This window comes from Ascaphus truei, chromosome 2 (genome assembly GCF_040206685.1).
Source record: "Ascaphus truei isolate aAscTru1 chromosome 2, aAscTru1.hap1, whole genome shotgun sequence".
Taxonomy (NCBI): Eukaryota; Metazoa; Chordata; class Amphibia; order Anura; family Ascaphidae; genus Ascaphus; species Ascaphus truei.
In genome coordinates this window covers 482,581,744-482,597,632 of record NC_134484.1, presented here as the reverse complement: position 1 = coordinate 482,597,632, position 15,889 = coordinate 482,581,744, and the positions used below count along the sequence as shown (strand labels likewise).

Here is a 15,889-nt window from a genome sequence, read left to right as displayed (position 1 = left end):
CCAACCACCTGTGTCCATTCTACTTGAGGGGAATCTGTACATATTCCCCATAGGAAGGCTGAGAATTTGTTTTAGTTACACTTCATCTTATATGTGAATTCATCACTTTATCACTGCACTGTTTATTTAGCGTCGGTCTAAATCACTGGGTTTCACTATTGTTCAACGAGACCCCCATGGTGTGAGTCTGAAATTACTCTCCAGGGGCAATCACCACCAAGAAGGAGTTCCTCATCAGAACCATCTCCCTGCGGACGCTTAGATCCTGATGAGGTGGAGGCGCTGCACATGATATAGGTAGGACTCGCATCCACTACCTCAGCTGCCTGTCTGGAGTGACAATCCCCTAATACCATCATGCGGGAGACTCAGGAGTCCTGTTGCCTACAGGTGCACCACCAGACACGACCATGTATGGGGGCTGGTTAGACCACACGGAACAATATGAGATTGGGTGGGTCATACTAGAGGGACTACCCTGTTTTCATTTGTCCTGGGCCCCATGATTTCTGTTGGCGGCCCTGCACACAGCACAGAGTACATCACCAGACGTCACTACACACACGGGCACAGAGTATATCACCAGACCTCACTATATACGGTGGGAGATCGGGGTGAGATTATCACTGTTTCTCACCAGCCCACAGCCAGCACCACGTGCAGCTCTCACCAGGGGGCGCTCACCGCACCTTGCTTGGGAGCCCACCAGGGGTCACTGTTCCATATGAGCTCAGGAGGAGCTGGTTAGAGGCGCTCTGGCCTCTCCTCTTCCCTCTCTATGGTCCAGCTGCTGCAGCCAGATGTACTGGTGTTTGAAACACTGATCCTGAGCACAGACACAGCACACAGAGTATATCACCAGACGTCACTACACACACAGCACACACACTGAGGAATAGGCTCTGCAGCCTCTAAGTCCCTTTTCCTGTGCCCCCCTCACATTGCCCACCCCCTGCTGCACAGAGATCTTCAGCCTGTGTTATTGGGTAAGTGCTTTCCTCCTCCTCCCTTCCCCTCCCTTGTGTGACCTGTGCACATTATCCCAGTGCTGCTCTGAGCTTCCTTACACACAGGAGCCTGAGAGGCTGAGCCTCTGATAGTGAGGGGGAGCCTCTGGCACTGGGGGGGTTACTCCTCCTGTATCACAGGGACTGGGAGATAATGGGGGTTATTTTACATTGGGAATTAACATTAGGAATCAGTGAGGATAAGATTGGGAAAGTTATTAAATAGAGTTAGAAAGTAATTAGATTGAGGGAGTATTGGTTGGAGTTTAACTCCTTCATTACCACAGGGGCAGCATCATGTGTGTGTTATGGGCTATAGCTTCTCTGTGTGAGACTGACCCTGTTGCCCGGGGACAGTCCTGGTCTGACAGTATGTTCTGATGTCCCAAATATCTGCTGCATTCTTTCATGTCCCAGTTTTACAGAACGTGTCTGGGTGGGGGAGGGGAGCAGGTCTGTGTAGGGGAGGGGAGGGGGGGGGGGGGAGGTCTGTGCAGAACTGGAGATGTAGAAGTGAGACACAGAGCCCTCTTCCCTCCCCCAATCTGCAGTGCAGAACTACAGCTGAGGGAGATTAGGGTGACCCCAGGCATAGAGGTGGGTGCTGTGTCTGGGTCTCTGTGTATGCGCCGCCATATAGAAACCCAAACATGTGGTAGCTTCACGTCTGTAGCATACAAGGGGTTAACCCCTCATTTTCTACATGTTGCTGTCATGATAATGTCATGAGATATCGGGTATGTTTAATCCCTTTGGTGCTTGAGGGGTTAATGAGCTACACTTGTTTAACAAAATACCAAATGCTGGGTTTGAAACTGGTCAGGACTGTTTGTCTGCTGAATTTCAAAGGAACTTACTTGGGGCGGGGTCCATCCTGGATAGCCCACTCAAGGTGCCAATTGTCTTAATCAAAGAAGAGCAGCTTCAAAGTATTCTGTAGAAAGGGGTGGGCTTATGACTGTGCCTTAAAGTATTGTATCTAAGGGCCTCATGCAGAGAGCAGCGCTAACAGGGATAGCGGCATGTTTTGGCGAATTCTGCCTTGAGAAAGGCAGATAATGGCAAGTTTTAAAAAAAGAGCCATTTTTTTTTTTTTTTTTCTTGAAACTCGCCGCGCGGCTGGAGAGATCCTAATCTCTCCAGTGTTTAAAACGGCCGTATGCAGAGAGCCGCGAGCGCCATCTAGTGGCTGTTCGCGCCAAAAAAATGGCACGATTTTCAACATTTTTCCTCTCCACCAAGAAGCTGGCGCTCCGCGGCCGGTGAAGAAAAAAAACAAAAAAACGATTTCTTTCCCACTAGTTTCAACAGCGCTCATAGCGCTCATAGCGCTGGTTGAAACTCTCCATATGCAGAAAGGATTGTAAATGCAGTTTTATGCCCTTTCTGCATATGGAGAAAAAAACTCTCCAATAAAGCTAAATTTTACTCCCCTCTCCAATTCTAAATAGCGCTGCTCTCTGCATGAGGCCCTAAGTCTGGGGGAGATTGTAAAAAGTCAGGTCTGACCAGGGGCATGCTTGGAAAGCATGGCAGACCTCATCAAGGATTCCCCCAATTCATCCCCATTTAATTTGTAATTCGCCTTTTTTATTCTTGCATACCAAATGCATAACCTTACATTTATCTGTATTAAACCTCATCTGCCATTTACCTGCCCACGTTTCCAGTCTCCAAGTCCTTCTGAAGAGAAATTACATCCTGCTCTGATTCTATGGCCTTACACAATTTAGTATCAGCAAAGATGGAGACTTTGCTCTCGATCCCAACCTCGAGGTCATTAAGAAACAAGTTTAAAAAGCAGGGGTCCCAGTACCGATCCCTGAGGTACTCCACTCATGACTTTAGCCCAACCTGAAAAAGTTCAATTTATGACAACCCTCTGTTGTCTGTCCTTTAACCAGTTTTCAATCCAGGTGCATATATTATTACTGAGTCCAATTTTCTTTATTTTGTACACCAACCTCTTGTGTGAAACCGTATCAAAAGCCTTTGCAAAATCTAAGTAGACCACATCAACTGCATTACCCTGGTCTAAATTCCTACTTCCTCAAAGAAACAAATAAGATTAGTTTGGCAAGATCTATCCTTCATAAATCCATGCTGACTATTACTAATAATTTTGTTTCCATTAGGTATTCCTGAATATTATCCCGTATTAATAATACACCTAAAAAAAAGAACTCAGCTGTGCGATCAGCTGTGTTCTTTTTCTTAGTTGTATTATCAGTATATTTCTCAGCACAGCACCAGTACTTACCCACCTATCTTTAATCACTATCAGCTGAGCAGAGGTTATCATTCCCTTCCCCCACTTCCCCTATTGTATATTATCCCGTATAAACCTTCAAGTAGTTTCCCCACTATTGAAGTCAGGCTTACAGGTCTGTAATTCCCTGGTTGTGATCTAGATCCCTTTTTAAATATAGGCACCACATCTGCTTTATGCCAATCTTGTGGTATTGAGCCTGTGGAAATGGAGTCCTTGAATATTAAATATAATGGTTTTGATATTACTGAGCTTAACTCCTTGAGATATCTTGGATGTATACCATCGGGGCCAGGTGCCTTATTTACTTACATTTTTTCAAGTTGCTTATGAACTACTTCCTTAATGAACAAATTGTTCATTTAATATGGAGATTGTGGCTTCCTCCTGCGGCACTACTATTGAACTTGATTCTTCCCTGGTAAACACAGAGGCAACGAATTTGTTTAATACCTCTGCTTTTTCCTTATCTCCAATAATCTGCCTACCCATCTCGCTTGACGGATGGGGGGGCGCGCGTTGCCCGCTCAGTGCCGCCTCCATCACAGCAGGTGGTCGGTGGTGGTTTGGCGCCAGGGAGAGGGTGCTCGGGCGGGAGCGCGTGTCTCCCGCGCGGCGGGTGGGGGCTCCGGCCGTAACCGGGCGGCGGGTGCGCAGGTTCCCCGCGTTGTGCCGCCTCCAGCACAGCAAGAGGGCTGTGGTGGTGTGTTTGGGGTGGGTGGCGCCGGGGGAGAGTATGCTCCCAATGAGACTAAATATTACCGTGTAATACTAAAATTAAGAGAGATATTAATATCTGTCTCTTAGGACCGGCTAAACATTTGGTTGCATTCCTTAGTAGGCAGGCATCTTTGAGGGTAACTTAAACAAAGGGCTAGAATCACTATTCAACTATTAACCCTTGCCCTCCAGGATGGATCCCGGTGTTTGTGTGGTGCAGTCACTGGAACAGAAACAATACATTTTTACAGGGGAATAAACAGTTGGATGGCTGAAGCAAGGCAAAACCACATTACTGGACCCCAGTCCAGTTAACCCGTTGCTTCCCAGGTGAGAGTAGAGGGTGGCCAAATGGGGTGTAAACCCTTTAATCCCGGGCCAAATCCCCTCTCTCTTGACACTCACTCACCCAGTCCGTCACCCAAAACCACCCACCCAGTCAGTCACCCACCCAGTCAGTCACCCAAAACCACCCATTCAGTCAGTCACCGACCAGATAGGCTGAGAGTTTTTCCATATAAACTATATGCCAAATTTTGTTATTTATTTGGTTTAAGGATGGGGGGGCAGGTTGTTTCCAATTTTTGGCAATTGTACACCGTGTAGCATTTAACATTTGTGCTAGTAATCTAGCTTTTTTCTGGGGAATATTGGCTATTGGCCTGCCTAGCAATATATATACTGGGTCATGTGGGACAGTGATTTCTAGGATCTTGTGTATTAAGGTGAACACTTCCGTCCATGTTTGTTGGATTTTGGGACATGACCAGAATATATGCAGGATATTCCCCACTTCACCACAACCACTCCAGCACAGAGGGGAGACCGCTGGGAGAAAAGAGTGCAGTCTGGCAGGAGTCATATACCATCTGAATATTAACTTGTAAATATTCTCTTTTATTACTACGCACGATGAATTTTTGGTGGCAGCTTCCCAGATGTCTTTCCAGGTATCGAGATCTATACAGAAGTTGAGGTCTTTTTCCCAGGATACCATATATTTATCGGGGGTTTGATTTCTCTTGATGGAGGATAGGCTTTGATAAATTCTGGAGATGATGCCCTTTGTGTGGGGCTGGTGTAGACACCAGTCCTCAAACAGAGTTAAAGCATGGGGTTGGCTTGATTTGTAGACTGATTGGATATAATGCCTAACCTGGAGAAATCTGAAAAAATCGTTAGAGGGGATATCATGATTCGTTTGTAGAGAAGCGAATGGGGGGACTTTCCCTTGGACGAGAATATCTTTGACTCTCGTGAGTCCTTTTTGAACCCAGGTATGGGAGAGCGGGTTTTCTGTGTAAAAGGGAATAGAGGGGTCCGAGAATAGGGGTTGCATGAGGGAAGGGGTACCGGTTAGTTGGAACTTGGATTTGAGGGAGTCCCAGAGATTACAGGCAAAGGATATCACCGGGTTCTTCAAACTCTCGGGTGGTCTAGACTTTTTGTTGAGCCAGAGAAGATTTTTTATTCTGCATGGGGAACAAATCAAATCCTCTATCTCGACCCACCTCCTTTCAGTTGGGTTTGCATGCCAGCTAACAAGTTGCCCCAATTGGGGGTGCTCTATAGTAGTTTAGTAGGTTCGGAAGAGCTAAGCCTCCTTCTGATTTGGACTTATAAAGAATATGTTTGCGAACTCTAGGTCGCCTGTTTTGCCAGACAAACTTCAAAATTTTTCTTCTGAATATTATTTAGATCTTTCTGACAGATTTTAACCGGGAGAGTTTGAAAGAGATAGTCGAGGTAAAATGTTCATTTTAATAGTGGTTATTCTCCCAAACCAAGATATTATATATGGGTTCCAAGTGGCTATCAGGTCAAAGAAGGGTTTAAAATTTGCGTTGAATAACTTTTTGTTAGTTGAACCCCTAGATATTTAATATGGTTCGCGTTCCAGTTAAAGTCAAAATTTAGTTGGAGTAATTTTACTAATTCTTTAGGGAGATTTAAACTAAGGGCCATGGATTTAGAATGATTAATTTTATAACCTGAAAGTGAGCCGAATTCTGATAGAACAGAAAAAAGGTTAGGGAGGGATGTGAGAGGTTTTGAAAGCGTCAATAGTATGTCGTCTGCAAAAAGAGCTATTTTGAATTCTTCCTGACCAACAGAAATACCCGCAATATTGGGGTTCATCCTTATCTGGCATGCTAATGGTTCTATGGCTAAGGCAAACAACAAAGGTGAGAGCGGACAACCCTGCCTAGTTCCATTTAATATTGAAAAGGGGTCAGACCAAGAGCGGTTCGTCCTCACAGTGGCCGTTGGTGTGGAGTATAGTGTGTTTATACTATTTAAAATTTTGGCTGTGAATCCCATCTGCGAAAGCATAGCTGACATAAACTGCCAATCTAATCGATTGAACGCTTTTTCTGCGTCTAAAGAGAGTAATAGAGATGGGCACTTTGTGAGATTTGCTACGTGTATTAGATTCACTGCCCAGGACAAACCCCACCTGGTCCGGATGAACCAATTTAGGGAGTATACTATTTAATCTGCTGGCCAAGATCTTTGCGTATAGTTTTAGGTCTGTATTTAACAGCGAAATAGGTCTGTAGCTCGAACACAACAGAGGATCTTTCCCCTCTTTGGGGATTACTACTATGGTAGAGCGAAGCATATCCCTAGGGGGGGGAAGGCCTAGTTGCATCTCATTGAATACATTGGTAAGAAATGGGAGGAGAGTTGTGGAATATTTCTTGTAATAAAGATTAGAAAATCCATCCGGACCAGGGGCCTTCCCAATTTTCAGGGATTTTATTGCTTCCATAATTTCCAGGGGCTCTATATTTTTTTCAAGGTTTGTGATGTCATTTGGGTCTAGAGTGGGGAGTCGGCATTCTGCTAGATAATTCCGAATCTTTATTGCTCTTTTCTTTTTAGCCGAGTCTCCCACTAGGCCTGGTAGATTGTAAAGGGATGTGTAGTAGTCTCTAAATGCGTCACTTATAATTTTGGGGTTGTGGGATACTGAGCCATTTTTAGTGTAGATCTTATGAATTTTAGCTTTAGCTTGTTTTTGCTTTAATTTACGTGCCAACATTCTATCTGCTTTATTATTTTTTTCATAGTATTTCTGTTGAGTCCATCTTATAGCTCTCTCTGCGTTTGACACTAACAAGAGGTTTAGTTCGCCCCTCACTGAGATTATTTGCCTGTAATTTTTCCGGGAGGGGTTTGACTTGTGAATAAATTCTAGCTCTGATTTCTGTGTTAGTATTTCAATTTGTTTTGTTTTTTCTTTTTTTTTCTCGAGAAGCCAGGGCAATCAGTTTGCCTCTTATCACTGATTTGTGGGCTTCCCAAAGGGTAAAAGAGGAAACCTCTGGGGTATTGTTTATTTCAAAATATTGGGCCAGATCTTTTTCTATTAGTTGGCGATTTTGTGGGTTCAATAGTAGGGATTCATTCAGGGACCACGACCTTGTTGTATTTTTGGGAGTGAGGCCTACTAGTCTGGTTATAAGTGTAGAGTGGTCTGACCAAGCAGAGGGGGCGATTACTGCTGAGGAGATATTATCACTAATTTGTTGGTCTGTTAGGATATAGTCAATTCGAGAATAGCTATTATGGGGGTGAGAAAAAAAGGAAAAATCCTTTACTTTGTTATTTACTAATCTCCAGGAGTCTACCAACAGCAGCTCCTTGGTCATAGATATGAGACCCCGAGTAGAGGGAGCTATTTTTTGTGGCGGTGGGAGACTGGGGGATTTATCTAGATTTGGGTCCATAATTGCATTTAGGTCTCCTGCTAAAATTAATAGACCTTTCTGGATGGAAAGGATTAAACATTTTAGTTCTTGGAAGAAAGATTCTTGATTGTCATTAGGGGCGTAAGTGTTGACTGTTGTTATATCGGTGGAGTCCAATGACCCAGTAATAATTAGAATTCTTCCAGCGAGGTCACTTTTAATTTTGTCTACTTTTAAATTTTAATTTTTATGGAGGACTGTAGCTACACCATTCTTTTTCGTGGGAGCTGATGAGTGGTAGACTAGAGGGTAGTCACTGCTAAATAGCAGCGATTGGTCCTCTTTTTTCAGATGGGTCTCTTGTAACAAAATTATATCTCCTGCCAGTCTTTTGGCTTCCGAAAGAGCAATGCGTCTCTTTCGGGGGGTATTTAAGCCCTTGGTGTTTTGGGATATTATATTAATCGGCATGGTGGTGGTTCAGAGTTCTGTGATACAAATGAACAGAGTGATAACTTACATATAGTTGAAGGGTCGGTACCTCCGTCCTCCGAAACAATCTGGTATGGGAACATATATAACGAGAGATATACATATTATTCCATAAAAGTGGCAAATGCTTACAAAACTTGGAGGAGGGGAAGGGTAGAGGGGGGAGGGAGGGGTAAACCGAGGACCCCGGCTTCCAAACATTGTTTGGGGGGACCAGCCATAGTGGGACCCGTGGTGCGAGTCTCGAACTCACAGGTTAAGTGAACGTGAGGGGGGCGGGCAGTGGCCCAGCGGCTCGACACCGCAGTGCTCCTTTGTTTAGGAGCTAAGCTTTCAAAAAGGGAAAACAAAATCACCCCAAAGAGTACGGGGTGGGTTGTGTGTGTGATCTTACACATCAGGGGAATAAAAACAAGAATGGGGGGTATTGAACGTTATAACTGTTTACAGCAACATGTCCTTACTCAATTTATAAAAGACCATTAAGTAGGATTGGTTGGCAGCTATAAATTGGCAGGCTCTGCACTCGAAGTCTAAAGGGGGTGGAGAGAGACAAGAAACATGGAAAAAATCGCCTAGGACGTAGCCTCTGATATTTCAGTCTAATAAAAATTTAGTAGTTGAACTTTGGGAGACCAAATCAATTATAGGCAACATGTCGGTCTAGAACGTGTATTGTAAAAACATTTCTATCTAGAAAGCAGTACCAAACAAACATTGTATATCAGTCCCTCTGAATGTTCAGATTAGTACAAACTGACTGTCAAACTTTAAATGTCTCAACTTTGTGGATAACTTGGGAGAACAGTTCCACAATGAACAAAGGCATAGCCTGAGTTTTGGAGTTTGCACACTTTGGAAACTTTAGAGGCTAAACTCAGTGGTTTCTTGATGTGCGGGTTGTCGTGGTCATTGTGGCTTTGTCGAGTTGGTCAACGTGCTCCAGATATCTCGACCGTTGATTAGTTTTTAGATAGATTGTTGGAGTGAACCACGTCACAGCTTGTACCTTATGACCAGACCACGTTTTGGTTTGCCAGTCGTCTTGAATGGGTATTAGGAGAGTTTCCAGCTCTAGTTTTTCAAGTGGGTTGGGTCCTAGCTCGCCCAGTGGTTGGGGCTTTCGCCCATGCCTGGTGTTGTGCCAGAGGTGATTGACTAGGCCTTTGAGAGGCTTCCGGATCTCCTGGTTCGAGTAGGCCCAATGTTCGTAGTTTTGCCTCACCGTCCACTGGTGAGAGTAGAATATGCATAGTTTCTTGGTAGGTGAACAGTAGTTTACACGGGAAGCCCCAGCGGTAGCGGATTTTGTTGTTCCGCAGCGAGTTGGTGATCTGTGCGAATATTCTCCGCTTATTCAGCGTGGTTTGAGCCAAGTCCGGGAAGATGAGGAGTGGAACATTATCTTGCTCTATGTTTGGAGTTGTTCTAGCGACTCTCAATATTTCCTCTTTAATACGGAAATAGTGTAGGCGTGTGATCACGTCCCGTGGCTTCGCTGGGTCTAGGCCTTTCGGTCTAGGAAGCCTATGTGCTCTGTCCATCTGAAGTTTTTCATCCGATGTTTCGGGTAACAGGGACTTGAAAAGCCGGGTGAGATGTGCGTCTAATTGGGCGTTGTCCACTTCCTCCGGGACGCCTCTGATCCGCAGGTTATTGCGTCGTGACCGGTTCTCCGTGTCTTCTAGTTTCTCGAAGATTGTTTTGACTTGAATTTTTAATTCTTCGATTTCTTGCACCTGGGACTCTTGTGCCAGGGTGGTATTATCCACCTTCTCCTCCACTTCCACAATGCGGTCTCCTATGGACGCTATCTCCGCTCTGATGCTGTGGCGAAAGCTCTGCATCTCGGAGTGAAAGGAGCTTTTTAATTCCTGTACAAACCCCATCATTGCTTTGCGGGTAAGCGGGGCGTCCGTCTCCTCTCCAGAGTCTGGATCTGATTCTGCGTCTCCGCCTGCGGTGGACGCTTCTTGGTCTTTTAAGCTTTGTTTTTTGAAGAAGAGGGAAGCCTCACGTTGGACCGCTGGTTTTTTTGGTTGTTTAGTGGACGGCATTTTTGTTTAGTCAGTCAATTTTTGCTGAGAGTAGAGCTGGATGTGTTTAAGTGGTGTAAACAGATTTTAAAGTGAGATGAGCCCCCTCATTCTTAAAATGTCCCGATCATACACACATTATTGACATTTCTTTATTTGGTTTTGGTTGAGCCTTTATTCCTTAGTGTTTTGGACCCTTTTGTCTCATCTGGGCTGACTCTGCACTGGGCCCAGTGGTCAATTTGAAGGGGGTAGTGTGACTCAAGGTAGGCTTTAATTGGAGGGGGGGACAGGAGTATTTCTTTATTTGTGTGTTTTTTTATTTTTATTTATTTTTTAATAAAGTTTTTGCTTGCAGCTTGCAGCACAGCTACAGTGAACAGCTGGGGTGTACCAAGATGGCCGCCAGCCTCCCCGCAGCAGGGCCGCTCTGGCTAGCAGCCTCCTTCTCTCCAGGTGGGTCTCCCCCTCTCCTTCGGTCCCCGTGCCACCAGGGGGGGGTCACCTGCCCTGGTTCCACCACGGCTGCACGGTTGTGTGCACCAGGAAGAGGGTTTGCTTATACTTGTTCACTGATTGACATCTGATATCTGCATATGTTCTATGTCTTTTACAATATTCTTGTATCTACATTTATTGTTTGATATTAGATATCTGCTTATGTGATTTGCCCTCTTTAGACTTTAGATTTATATCATTAGCTGAGTGTGGGATTATTTGACAGTGGGGAGGGAAGGCTTAGGGAAGTACCTCTGGGACCCCTTGGGACCAGGGGTAATGGGCCAGATGAAGAGGTCACCCCTCGAAACGTCGCCCCCCTAGTTTGCTTTCCTTTTTCCATTTTTGTGATTGTTTGCTTTTCTTTTGTGTTTTTTCCTCTTCTCCTTCTTTCCCCTCTACCCCCTTTATTTTTTGATTTTCTCTATGGTGATATTTATTCTTGCATTGGCGTATTGGCTGTTGTTGCTATATTTTCAGTTTATTATTAGTGTCATTAAATTATTCGTATTCCCTAGACTGGTATTCGCTTATATCTGTAGCTGTGAGACAGAGAGTGCTGGTACTATTTTTTAATCTAAAAAATAGTTTCCAAATAAAACCAACAAACACACTAAAAAATGTGGACGATGCAAAAAGAAAAGAGCGCAAAGGCCATAGTGAAGACTGTTTACTGTACAGCAAAATAAATGGTTAAAAATCACTTACAGACGTGATAAGTTTTCACTGTGACAGCGCCCCTGACGGAGCGGAGAATATCCTTGAAACGCGTAGGGCTGTGTCTCTTATGGCTTGCCAGCTGTGAATACAGTCAGATACTCCGTAGCTATCACAGAGTATCCCGAGTACGAACATTGCCAGCCTATGCCCCACCCCCTAGTGACGCAAGAAGTAACCAGAGTAACTGTTTTCTTGGGGGTGTTGAAGGGGTAGTTGCCCTTGGGTGGGTGGTTAGGCCTCTCGGGAGGCTAGCGGGTGGAGTTAACCCTTCACTACCATAGTGAGTTCTATGGTAATGAGGGGGTTAAACCCTCCCGCTACCTACCTGAGAGGCCTAACCACCCACCCTGGGGGCAACTACCCCTTCACCCACCACATATACCCCCAAGAAATATTAAAATACAACAACCCTACTACTCACCCCCTCTTCCCCCCAAAAAACCAACACATACAGTACAATAATGGACAAATTCCCTATTAATAAGATCTGGATAATTGCTCATTTGCCCATTAAAAATAAAACATTATCCAGCCAGCATGACATAAATTAAAGTTCTACTTACCCCTGCCAGGATGAAGGCCGTCCTAGTCTTCCTCCCTGTCCTCCATGAGCAGCAGCATTACAACAAAAAAACAAACTAACTAAGGCCGAGTCCATGGTCCCTGCTGGCGTGCTGAGGCGCAGGGAAAGCGGGTGCTTTCCCTGGCCTTGCGGTTGCTTACCGCAACCGCTCTCAGCAGCCGTCATGGGGCGGTCCGGGGGCGGGCCAGTGACGTCACGGAGCTGGTTCGCCCTCATTGGGCGAACCGCTCACGTGATCGGCCTGTCTCGCCGGCAAGCGGGGGAATTTTAAATTCCCCCAAGACCTGCGCTTCCGCAAGCACGCGGAAGCGCAGGTGAGCCCCTACTAAAGCCGCTCTAATTGCGTCAGCACGCTTCCGCAAGCACGCAGCAAACATGTCTAACTTAGCAAGTAGTAACCATGTGACGGAGTGGCCAGTAGGCGAGGCCAGACACGATTCCACACATGCAATTTTTAGCTCAGCCTCACGAGGGAGTCTTTCGGACTCCTATTCTTTCTCGACTTGCAATTGAAGAGGTTTTCATCCTTCCCACCAATCTTTTCTGGGTCCACCTTCCGGCTGGATCCATGGGCTTGGTTCTCCTCGGTGAGACGTCTTTTCCCAAGCACCTTTTTACTCCAACCAGTCACTTTGTTTTTTTTCCTTTTGGGGCTATTACCGTGCTTTCTAGGCTGCAGAATGGTTTTTCGCCGCCGCCTCTTCCATGTAACTCAATATACTTAATAATGGAGCAGTGGATTCTACATACATTTCCATAGAACATCCTATCTTTTCAGCTTCATCAGATAAGGATTCTTCTGGTTTTGATTCTTCACTAATGCCTTTGTCTTCGTGTGTATTAGGCTTGTTTTATAGTTGGCATACGTGAACGTTGGTGCACGGGACACACACTTTGTGTGTGTGTGTGTGTGTGTGTGTGTGTGTGTGTGTGTGTGTGTGTGTGTGTGTGTGTGTGTGTGTGTGTGTGTGTGTGTGTGTGTGTGTATAATTTATTATATAGTTTAAAAATTAAAAGGACACGTTGTGAGAATAAAGTATTTATTAACATTGTGCAACTCTGATACATATATGCACACCACACACACACACACACACACACACACACACACACACACACACACACACACACACACACACACACACACACACACACACACACACACACACACACACACACACACACATTGCAGCCTCACTGAGCTGCGCGAAAACATACTTTTCACTGTCTTCTCCCTGATCGGCTGGCTCCACGCTCACTGCCGTGCGTGTGTTCGGCCCTAATATAGAAAGGCTGACTAACCACAGCCAATTATAATTGCTGCACGCACAGCGGAGCAAGCGCGCCCACTATATTATGGGCTTTAGTCTCTGTGGGATGCAGGCGCTTGGGTAGAGCCAATACCTTTTCTTGTATTGGAGAAACCTGCACTTTACTGGTCTGCAGAGCCTCACTCTGTCTTAATTCTGTAACCTTTTTCTCCAACTTCATCATTTCAGACTCCAATGTTTTAACCACTGACCGTAAAGTCTTTGCATACTCCCTCTCTCCCTGCAGAACTGTAATCTAATTTCTCAATCTTTCAAGCTCTTCCACTTCTAGGCTTTTGTGCAAGTTTAATTAATCCGCGAGAGACCTCTGTTTCTTGAGTATATCCTGTATTTCTATTTCCATCTTTTCCATGGACACCTTCTGTAACCCAAGTGTCTCTTTTATGTTTTACATTTTTTATTGTGTTTTCAAACAATTGTAAATACATACAGTTATTTCATGAGGGAACCGTGGAACCCAAACTGATTTTAGATTTATACATCAGATTTTAATATAAGAAAAGAGAAGAGGATGGAAGAAACAACAAATGAAGAGAAAATAAAATGGAGGGCGGTAGGGTACCAATGATCTTGTCCTGTTTGGTTTTGCTCCCTGGGCAGCGAGCCTCTGTCACTCTCATTTCTGCTGTCTATCTCCCTTCCTTCCAGGCCCAACCCTAGGTCTCGAGCTACTCGAAATCCTACTTATCTGGCCTATATTGTCTTCTATTAGGCTTCTAGCCAATGGTCCAATATTTTGTGGAATTTTTCGGTAGAGTGTTTAAGGAAGGCCTTGAGCCTCTCCATCAACATCACTTCGTTAATTTTATTTGTTATCATTGATCTGGATGGAGGCAATGTTTTTTTCCAAGCGGCTGCTATCGCGCATCTGGTTGCTGTCAGAATATGCGATATCAGGCGCTTAATAGGGTGGCTTATTTCCTCTACTGATTTGGCCAGCAGTTATACCAGGGGGCACAGGGGGATTTCTAAGCATGTGGTCTCATTTATAATCTAATGGATCATCTTCCAGTGTTTTTGTATTGCCGGGCAGAACCACCATATGTGGGCCATGTCGCCTACCTGGCCTCATGCCCTCCAGCATTGGTCAGAGGATTCTGGGAAGATCTGTTTTAGCCTCTTTGGTGCGAGATACCATTGGTATATTATTTTATATATGTTTTCTTTTGTGGCTGTACAGATGGAGGTTTTTGCCACATTATCCCAGATATCTTCCCAGTCTTCTCTGTCAATTTCCATCCCCAGGTCTCTGGTCCATTTTGTCATATAACTATGGTCTGTAGTGGACCCTGCGTGCATAAGTGCTCGTGGTTGGTCATCTACGGAAATTTTGAGTTCCTAGAGATGGACAGGAGGAAATGCCTAATTTGTTGGAATTGGAATAGGCCCGATCTCCTGCAGCGCTTGGGGCTCCAGCCACGCTTGGTCTCTGGAGCCCACGTGTTTCTCTCCAATCTGGATCTTCTTTGTTGCGCTCACCGCCAGGCCCGCCACTCGTGGTACGGATGTTCTCTGCGTTGATCTTCTGATCCCCAGCACCGGGGTGGCTCCCAAGATGTCCCGCCGGCCCGAGTGGAGAGGTAGCACCTGCTTCTTATGTTTCTATTTGGACCTTTTGCTTTTTTGTGTTTTTTTTTTTTTTGTTTGTTTTTGATTGGATCTTTTTTCTTTCGTTGTGGTTCTGGTTCTTTTCTTTTGTTGAGGCTGGGGACTTCGGTAGGTCGCTGAGCAGGAGATGGGGATGTAAAGGGGGGTGGGGTCGGCTCCTATTTCTTGCTTGTTGGTCTTTGGTGATTCTGGGAGGCTAACCATTCTGAGGCGCGTGGGGGACTTCTGGCTGCTCTGGTCTCTGATGTTTGGGCCTTGGACTTGTGCTGTCCGGAGGTGGCATAATCCCGGGGTATGTAGGAATTTTGGACTTTCTTCTGGATATCTCAGGACAAATTGTTTTCCGTTTTTATGACCATTAGTTTGAATGGGAAGCCCCATCTGTATTTGATTCCCCTCTCTCTCAAGAGGGAAGTCACTGGTTTTAGGTCTCTCCATCTGGTCACTGTTTCTTTAGCAAGATCATTGAATATTTGGAGGTTGTTGTTCTCGAAGTGGATGTCCCCTCTTTCCCTGCAGCATCTGATGATTCTTTCTTGAGTGGTGTAGTGATGCATCTTTGACGATCACGTCCATGCATCTCTTGGGCTCTTCTGATCTAGGGCCTAAGGCCCTGTGGACCCTGTCCATCTCAATCTCTTTTTCGTCCAGCGATGGATCAATGTTTTTAAATAATCTGTTGAAATTGTGGCGAAGGCCATCCATAGGGATAGTTTCCGGGATATTCCGGATTCTAACGTTCTGTCTCCATTAAACCTCATCTGCCATTTACCTGCCCACGTTTCCAGTCTCTCCAAGTCCTTCTGAAGAGAATTTACATCCTGCTCTGATTCTATTACCTTACACAATTTAGTATCATCAGCAAAGATGGAGACGTTGCGCTCGATGCCAACCTCGAGGTCATTAATAAACAAGTTAAAAAGCAGGGGT

The 15,889-nt window shown here is 45.1% G+C and overlaps 1 pseudogene; it reads left to right on the top strand.

The window, feature by feature from the left end:
* The first annotated feature begins 785 nt into the window (after nucleotides 1–785).
* The window catches only part of LOC142488035 (uncharacterized), a 30,005-nt pseudogene continuing 14,901 nt past the window's right edge, over nucleotides 786–15,889 (top strand).